The following is a 9,827-nucleotide window of genomic DNA, read 5'->3' as shown; positions in this document are numbered from 1 at the left end:
ACGGCAGACACCCGGGCTCTGGAGCTTGAATCGGACCTCTGTTAGACAACACAGGTGGACTTCTCGGCCTCACAAGAGAGCAATACGCCAGCGGGTGAACAGGAGAGTCGTGCCGACAAAACCCACTGACTTTTAAAACTGTCCGTCTGCCACTTGGGACAGAGAGAGGAACCTGACGAGCCTGAACACCAGCCTTGGCTGGACCGCTCGGGCCCTCCCATGTCGGACGCGAGTCGCCAAATCGATCGGAAGAGAGTACCGATTCCTCTCAAAAAGTCTGCGTGCCCGTTATTATAAAAGCAGCCCACCGGCCGCGGTGCCTTGCCCACAAACACACTTGGTGTCTGGGGTGATTCAGAGCCGCCGCGGCTCGAAAGTGTCAACCTGTTTTAAAAGTCATCGCTATGCCGGCACAGGTGACTTTCAAGTTAAAGAGTTCTCTTTATTGGCTTTCAAAAAAATCTGCAAAGTGTCACAGAGATTTTGAGAAACTCTTTTTTTTCTTTATATTATTATAATATAATATAATGTGTATATGTTTTCGAAAAGCATCCACCAGCAATCCATGGTGAGCCTCTCTCTGCTGGCAAGCTCCTCCTGCCTGAGCCCGACGCTGTCGAGGCTCAACACGATTTCAGACTGACAAAGAGTTCGAAAATTGCCGCCTGATGTAGCTTTAAATGCTGACAGGTGACTTCCGAGTGCTCTTGTAAAGGTCTCCGCTTTGAAATTGAGAGCCTTTTGCCAAGTGTCACTTTTTCAGGCACTCTTAAAGTGCACCTGGGCTGTCAGAGAAAGCTCTGAAAATCGTGTTCTCGAAAATCTCCGGGTACCCGACCAATCCCTAGGTGCCCGAATGACAAGTGTCAATTCGGCAGGACGGCCTCCCACCTCCGGCCGCAGATGCGTCACTAAATCCCCGCAACGGGGGCTTTCTCATTTCGGCATAGGGGCTTCCGCGGCCAACTCATTAACCTGTGCTCGGACTTTTTGTGCCACAAGTGCAAGGGACCGTTTGCCGGCAGCTACTCGCACCCCCCCGCCCAGGGGGGGAATCCTCTGACCGGAGATCCGAAACGCCGGCCGAATCCATCCCCGTCGGACTTCCGAAGGGGTTCCCTCGACCGACTGACTTCCGAACTCCTTTCTGGGCTTAAACGGGTGGAATTCGGACCCTCTCGCAAGGGAGCCGAAGCCCGCCAGCCCCGGGAGGCCTCGGGGCCGCCGTTTTCAAGCCCGACCAAAAAACCCGAAAAATGGGGAAAAATGGGAAAAATTCCCACTCCCAAAAGGCTTAAAAGTCGGTTGGGCGGCAGCCCGGGTCGGTCTCTGCAGACCTGGAGGCGCTGGACACAAGTCTGGTAAACAGGCTAAGTCTCGACATGCCACCTCTTACTATCCTGCAGGTACCCCGCCAATCCCCCCGGAACCGGCTGGCAATTGGCGAATCAGCGGGACGAATTTGAATTCGTGACCGACTTTCTGACACCGAATCGCCGCAAACGCGTTTCGATTTTTCGGCTTCGGTACCTCCCATCAGACTTTGACTGGCCATATCTCCGGACTCACGTGTCGCAGCCGGGACCTTCAGGCACCGTTCGACGCGTCTACCCCTGCCCCGTCGAATGGCGCCCCTCGCGGTGTGGTCCGATTTCCGCATTTTGGTCAGATTTGCCTCCAAAATTTTCAGATTGAGTTGACGAATGCCCCCTACGGGGTAACCTCTTGCCCTTTCGGACCTGGTCCCTGTGACTTAATTTCCGCCTTTTGCTCAATCGTTTCCCCATTTATAATTAATTTTAAAAATCTGGTTACTCAGTTCTGGTTTACCAGTTCCCTCTTCGGACTTAGTTTTTGGTTAATCATTTCCGGTTCACCAGTTCCCGTTTTGGACTTAGTCTCTGCGGGCCGTTTCTCATCTTTTGGTTCATCAGTTCCCCTCTTTTAATAATTTTTTGGCTGCTTTCGTTTGATCATTTCCCTGCCTTCTGGGTAACTTTTCCACCTTAGGACTTCATCGCCGCACATTGTTTTCGACTTCTGGTTGATCATTTCACCCCTTTTAATCATTTTTGTAACTTTTGGTTAACCATTTCACCCAGCTTCTGGTTAACCATTTCCCCTTTGGGACTTAGTCTGTGAGCATTCTTTTGGGATTCTGGTTAACCATTTGCCAATTTTTAAAAAATGTTGCCACTTTTGTTTAATGCTTTCTGGTCAACCTTTCCCTCTTTCAGACTTCACCGCGGCACATTGCTTCAGCCTCCTGGTTAATCATTTCACCCCTTTTAATCATTTTTGCAACTTTTGGTTAACCATTTCCCCCAGCTTCTGGTTAACCATTTCCCCTTTGGGACTTGGTCTCTGAGCATTCTTTTGGGATTCTGGTTAATCATTTGCCAATTTTTAAAAAATGTTGCCACTTTTGTTTAATGCTTTCTGGTCAACCTTTCCCTCTTTCAGACTTCACCGCGGCACATTGCTTCAGCCTCCTGGTTAATCATTTCACCCCTTTTAATCATTTTTGCAACTTTTGGTTAACCATTTCCCCCAGCTTCTGGTTAACCATTTCCCCTTTGGGACTTGGTCTCTGAGCATTCTTTTGGGATTCTGGTTAATCATTTGCCACTTTTTTAAAAATGTTGCCACTTTTGTTTAATGCTTTCTGGTCAACCTTTCCCTCTTTCAGACTTCACCGCGGCACATTGCTTCAGCCTCCTGGTTAATCATTTCACCCCTTTTAATCATTTTTGCAACTTTTGGTTAACCATTTCCCCCAGCTTCTGGTTAACCATTTCCCCTTTGGGACTTAGTCTCTGAGCATTCTTTTGGGATTCTGGTTAATCATTTGCCAATTTTTTAAAAATGTTGCCACTTTTGTTTAATGCTTTCTGGTCAACCTTTCCCTCTTTCAGACTTCACCGCGGCACATTGCTTTAGCCTCCTGGTTAATCATTTCACCCCTTTTAATCATTTTTGCAACTTTTGGTTAACCATTTCCCCCAGCTTCTGGTTAACCATTTCCCCTTTGGGACTTAGTCTCTGAGCATTCTTTTGGGATTCTGGTTAATCATTTGCCACTTTTTTAAAAATGTTGCCGCTTTTGTTTAATGCTTTCCCTGCTTTGTGGTCAACCTTTTCCCCTTTAGGACTTCACCGCGGCACATTGCTTCAGCCTCCTGGTTAATCATTTCACCCCTTTTAATCATTTTTGCAACTTTTGGTTAACCATTTCCCCCAGCTTCTGGTTAACCATTTCCCCTTTGGGACTTGGTCTCTGAGCATTCTTTTGGGATTCTGGTTAATCATTTGCCACTTTTTAAAAAATGTTGCCGCTTTTGTTTAATGCTTTCCCTGCTTTCTGGTCAACCTTTTCCCCTTTAGGACTTCACCGCAGCACATTGCTTTAGCCTCCTGGTTAATCATTTCACCCCTTTTAATCATTTTTGCAACTTTTGGTTAACCATTTCCCCCAGCTTCTGGTTAACCATTTCCCCTTTGGGACTTAGTCTCTGAGCATTCTTTTGGGATTCTGGTTAACCATTTGCCAATTTTTTTAAAATGTTGCCACTTTTGTTTAATGCTTTCTGGTCAACCTTTCCCTCTTTCAGACTTCACCGCCGCACATAATTTTCGACTTCTGGTTGATCATTTCACCCCTTTTAATCATTTTTGCAACTTTTGGTTAACCATTTCCCCCAGCTTCTGGTTAACCATTTCCCCTTTGGGACTTAGTCCCTGAGCATTCTTTTGGGATTCTGGTTAATCATTTGCCACTTTTTTAAAAATTTTGCCGCTTTTGTTTAATCGTTTCCCTGCTATGTGGTCAACCTTTTCCCCTTTCAGACTTCATCGCCGCGCATTGTTGTCGACTTCTGGTTAATCATTTTTCCCCTTTAAATCTTTTTTTGCCACTTTTGGTTAACCATTTCACCCAGCTTCTGGTTAACCATTTGCCCCATTTTACTGAATTTTTCCGCTTTGGTTTAATCATTTCCCTGCTTTCTTGTCAACCTTTTCCCCTTTTGGACTTCGCCGCCGCACTTTGCTTTTGCCTTCTGGTTAAACATTTCTCCCCTTTTAATCCTTTTTCCCACTTTTGGTTCACCAGTTCACCCAGCTTCTGGTTCACCATTTCCCCTTTGGGACTTAAGTCTCTGAGCATTCTTTTGGGATTCTGGTTAACCATTTGCCACTTTTTAAAAAATGTTGCTGCTTTTGTTTAATGCTTTCCCTGCTTTCTGGTCAACCTTTTCCTCTTTCCGACTTCATCGCCGCACCTTGTTTACGACATCCGGTTAAACATTTCTCCCCTTTCAATCCTTTTTGCCACTTTTGGTTAAGCAGTTCAACCAGCTTCTGGTTAACCATTTGCCCCTTCTTACTGAATTTTTCTGCTTTTGTTTAATCATTTCCCTGCTTTATGGTCAACCTTTTCCCCTTTAGGACTTCGCCGCCGCACTTTGCTTTCGCCTTCTGGTTAATCATTTCACAACATTTTAATCCTTTTTCCCACTTTTGGTTAAACAGTTCACCCAGCTTCTGGTTAACCATTTGCCCCTTTGGGACTTAAGTCTCTGAGCATTATTTTGGGATTCTGGTTAACCATTTGCCACTTTTTAAAAAATGTTGCCGCTTTTGTTTAATCGTTTCCCTGCTTTCTGGTCAACCTTTTCTCCTTTAGGACTTCGCCGCCGCACTTTGCTTTCGCCTTCTGGTTAATCATTTCACCCCTTTTAATCCTTTTTCCCACTTTTGGTTAAACAGTTCACCCAGCTTCTGGTTAACCATTTGCCCCTTTGGGACTTAAGTCTCTGAGCATTCTTTTGGGATTCTGGTTCACCATTTGTCCCTTTTTAAAAGATATTGCTGCTTCTGTTTAATCCTTTCCCTGCTTTGCGGTCAACCTTTTCCTCTTTCAGACTTCATCGCCGCGCATTGTTTTCGACATCTGGTTCAACATTTCTCCCCTTTTAATCCTCTTTCCCACTTTTGGTTAAGCAGTTCACCCAACTTCTGGTTAACCATTTGCCCCTTTTTACTGAATTTTTCTGCTTTGGTTTAATCATTTCCCTGCTTTATGGTCAACCTTTTCCCCTTTAGGACTTTGACGCGGCACATTGCTTTCGCCTTCTGGTTAATCATTTCACCCCTTTTAATCCTTTTTCCCACTTTTGGTTAAACAGTTCACCCAGCTACTGGTTAACCATTTCCCCTTTGGCACTTAAGTCTCTGAGCATTCTTTTGGGATTCTGGTAAACCATTTGTCCCTTTTTAAAAAATGCTGCTGCTTTTGTTTAATGCTTGCCCTGCTTTGCGGTCGATCATTTCACCCCTTTTAATCCATTTTTGCCACTTTGGGTTAAACAGTTCACACAACTTCTGGTTCACCATTTCACATTTCGGAACTTTTATTCCCACCATTACTTTGGGCTTCTGGTTCATCATTTCACGCTGTTTTACAAATCTTTGCCGCTTCACTTTTAATCCACAAACCGTGGCTCGCTTTCGGGTGGGGGGGGGGTAGCGGGTTTGGGCCGGGCACTCGACATCCCGGTGTGCGACCGGGTTCGTTCTGGTACCGCTCGGTGCCCCTCGTCCTGCTCTTGCCGCGGAAGCAAACCAGACGACCGTCGGTCTCACGCCCGAGGGGAGAGGAGGCGGAAAGCGGTTTGCAGCCTTTCGCTGTACCTCCGGCGGGCAGCGCCGCACCTCCGAGTGCTCGGTACCGTTCGCTGCGCCTCGTCCGGCCGCACGCAGCGAGCCAAACCCGGAGGAAATCGGCCTGTGCCTTCTCGAGATATGGGCCTCCGGGTGGGACGGACAAACCGGGGCCCCGAGCTCGCTTTCGGCGGCCCGGCACTCGACTTCCCGGTGTCCGAACGTGATCCTTCCGGTACCCTTCGGTGCCCCTTGCCCGACTCCAGCTCCCGTGCTGAAGCGGAGTCGGTCGGCCTGACGGCCGCCGAGTTAGCCAGCGGAAAGCGGTGCGCAGCCTTTCGCTTGCAGCTCCGGCGGGCAGCGCCGCACCTCCGGCTGCTCAGTGCCGTCCGCTGCTCCCCTTCCGGCTGCACGCAGCGAACCATACCCGGAGGAAATCGGCCTCGGCCTTCCGGAGATATGGGCCTGCGAGTGGGACCAATAAATCGGTGCACATTTCCGGCTCGGTTTCCGGCCTCGGCACTATCAGTTCACGCCGTCCGACCGACGTCGTTCTGGCACGGTTCCGTTGCTCCTTGATCCGGTCCAGCCACGGTAATCAGCCGAAGATGGTGGGGGGGGGACACATTGCCCGCCGAGTTAGCCGGAGGAAATCGGCCTCGGACTTCCTCAGATATCAGCCTCCGGGTGGGACAGACAAACCGGGGACCCGAGCACGCTTTCGGCGGCCCGCTGGTCGACTTCCCGGTGTGCGACCGGGTTCGTTCCGGTACCGTTCGCTGCCCCTCGTCCTGCTCTAGCCGCGGAGACAAACCCGACGACCGTCGGTCTCACGCCCGCGGAGGGAGGTGGCGGAAAGTGGTTTGCAGCCTTTCGCTGTACCTCCGGCGGGCAGCGCCCGACCTCCGAGTGCTCGGTACCGTCCGCTGCGCCTGGTCCTGCCGCACACAACGAGCCATACCCGGTGGAAATCGGCCTGTGCCTTCCAGAGATATGGGCCTCCGGGTGGGACGGACAAACCGGGGCCCCGTGCTCGCTTTCGGCGGCCCGCTAGTCGACTTCCCGGTGTGCGACCGGGTTCCTTCCGGTACCGTTCGCTGCCCCTCGTCCTGCTCTAGCCGCGGAAACAAACCCGACGACCGTCGGTCTCACGCCCGCGGAGGGAGGCGGCGGAAAGTGGTTTGCAGCCTTTCGCTGTACCTCCGGCGGGCAGCGCCCGACCTCCGAGTGCTCGGTACCGTCCGCTGCGCCTGGTCCGGCCGCACGCAACGAGCCATACCCGGAGGAAATCGGCCTGTGCCTTCCGGAGATATGGGCCTCCGGGTGGGACGGACAAACCGGGACCCCGTGCTCGCTTTCGGCGGCCCGGCACTCGACTTCCCGGTGTGCGAACGTCATCCTTCCGGTACCCAACCGTGCCCCTTGCCCCACTCTAGCTCCGGTGCTAAAGCGGAGTCGGTCGGTCTCACGGACGCCGAGTTACCAGGCGGAAAGCGGTGCGCAGCCTTTCGCTGTCACTCCGGCGGGCTGCACCGCATCTCCGAGTGCTCGGTACCGTACGCTGCGCCGCCTCCTGCCGCACGCAACGAGCCAGACCCGGAGGAAATCGGCCTCGGCGTTCCGGAGTTATCCGCCTCCGAGTGGGCCTGACCAAGCGGGGTGAACTGGAAATCATTAACCAACGTACTTCCAGGTTTTCACCCGCAGAGGGCAGCACTCTCTTCTCCGTTTTAAACTGGGCCGACCCGGCTCCGTTTCGAGACCCGGCACTCGACTTCCCGGTGTGCGACCGGGTTCGTTCCGGTACCGTTCGCTGCCCCTCGTCCTGCTCTAGCCGCGGAACCAAACCCGACGACCGTCGGTCTCACGCCCGCGGAGGGAGGCGGCGGAAAGTGGTTTGCAGCCTTTCGCTGTACCTCCGGCGGGCAGCGCCCGACCTCCGAGTGCTCGGTACCGTCCGCTGCGCCTGGTCCTGCCGCACACAACGAGCCATACCCGGTGGAAATCGGCCTGTGCCTTCCAGAGATATGGGCCTCCGGGTGGGACGGACAAACCGGGGCCCCGTGCTCGCTTTCGGCGGCCCGCTAGTCGACTTCCCGGTGTGCGACCGGGTTCGTTCCGGTACCGTTCGCTGCCCCTCGTCCTGCTCTAGCCGGGGAAACAAACCCGACGACCGTCGGTCTCACGCCCGCGGAGGGAGGCGGCGGAAAGTGGTTTGCAGCCTTTCGCTGTACCTCCGGCGGGCAGCGCCCGACCTCCGAGTGCTCGGTACCATCCGCTGCGCCTGGTCCGGCCGCACACAACGAGCCATACCCGGTGGAAATCGGCCTGTGCCTTCCGGAGATATGGGCCTCCGGGTGGGACGGACAAACCGGGGCCCCGAGCGGTGGCACCCTGCTCGCTTTCGGCGGCCCGGCACTCGACTTCCCGGTGTGCGAACGTCATCGTTCCGGTACCCTTCGGTGCCCCTTGCCCCACTCTAGCTCCGGTGCTAAAGCGGAGTCGGTCGGTCTCACGGACGCCGAGTTAGCAGGCGGAAAGCGGTGCGCAGCCTTTCGCTGTCACTCCGGCGGGCAGCACCGCACCTCCGAGTGCTCGGTACCGTACGCTGCGCCGCCTCCTGCCGCACGCAACGAGCCATACCCGCAGGAAATCGGCCTCGGCGTTCCGGAGTTATCCGCCTCCGAGTGGGCCTGACCAAGCGGGGTGAACTGGAAATCATTAACCAACGTACTTCCAGGTTTTCACCCGCAGAGGGCAGCACTCTCTTCTCCGTTTTAAACTGGGCCGACCCGGCTCCGTTTCGAGACCCGGCACTCGACTTCCCGGTGTGCGACCGGGTTCGTTCCGGTACCGTTCGCTGCCCCTCGTCCTGCTCGAGCCGCGGAACCAAACCCGATGACCGTCGGTCTCACGCCCGCGGAGGGTGGCGGCGGAAAGTGGTTTGCAGCCTTTCGCTGTACCTCCGGCGGGCAGCGCCGGACCTCCGAGTGCTCGGTACCGTCCGCTGCGCCTGGTCCGGCCGCACACAACGAGCCATACCCGGAGGAAATCGGCCTGTGCCTTCCGGAGATATGGGCCTCCGGGTGGGACGGACAAACCGGGGCCCCGAGCGGTGGCACCCTACTCGCTTTCAGCGGCCCGGCACTCGACTTCCCGGTGTGCGAACGTGATCGTTCCGGTACCCAACGGTGCCCCTTGCCCCACTCTAGCTCCGGCGGTAAAGCGGAGTCGGTCGGTCTCACAGACGCCGAGTTACCAGGCGGAAAGCGGTGCGCAGCCTTTCGCTGTCACTCCGGCGGGCAGCGCCGCACCTCCGAGTGCTCGGTACCGTCCGCTGCGCCTGGTCCGGCCGCACACAACGAGCCATACCCGGTGGAAATCGGCCTTTGCCTTCCGGAGATATGGGCCTCCGGGTGGGACGGACAAACCGGGGCCCCGAGCTCGCTTTCAGCGGCCCGGCACTCGACTTCCCGGTGTGCGAACGTCATCCTTCCGGTACTCAACCGTGCCCCTTGCCCCACTCTAGCTCCGGCGGTAAAGCGAAGTCGGTCGGTCTCACGGACGCCGAGTTAGCAGGCGGAAAGCGGTGCGCAGCCTTTCGCTGTCACTCCGGCGGGCTGCACCGCATCTCCGAGTGCTCGGTACCGTACGCTGCGCCGCCTCCTGCCGCACGCAACGAGCCATACCCGGAGGAAATCGGCCTCGGCGTTCCGGAGTTATCCGCCTCCGAGTGGGCCTGACCAAGCGGGGTGAACTGGAAATCATTAACCAACGTACTTCCAGGTTTTCACCCGCAGAGGGCAGCACTCTATTCTCCGTTTTAAATTGGGCCGACCCGGCTCCGTTTCGAGACCCGGCACTCGACTTCCCGGTGTGCGAACGTGATCGTTCCGGTACCCAACCGTGCCCCTTGCCCCACTCTAGCTCCGGCGGTAAAGCGAAGTCGGTCGGTCTCACGGACGCCGAGTTAGCAGGCGGAAAGCGGTGCGCAGCCTTTCGCTGTCACTCCGGCGGGCAGCATCGCACCTCCCAGTGCTCGGTACCGTACGCTGCGCCGCCTCCTGCCGCACGCAACGAGCCATACCCGGAGGAAATCGGCCTCGGCCTTCCTGAGATATCAGCCTCCGAGTGGGCCCGACGAGTCGGTGGCACCCTGCTCGCTT

This window comes from Heptranchias perlo, unplaced genomic scaffold, assembly GCF_035084215.1.
Source record: "Heptranchias perlo isolate sHepPer1 unplaced genomic scaffold, sHepPer1.hap1 HAP1_SCAFFOLD_898, whole genome shotgun sequence".
In the NCBI taxonomy this organism is placed as follows: Eukaryota; Metazoa; Chordata; class Chondrichthyes; order Hexanchiformes; family Hexanchidae; genus Heptranchias; species Heptranchias perlo.
Note: the sequence above shows the minus strand (reverse complement) of the source record.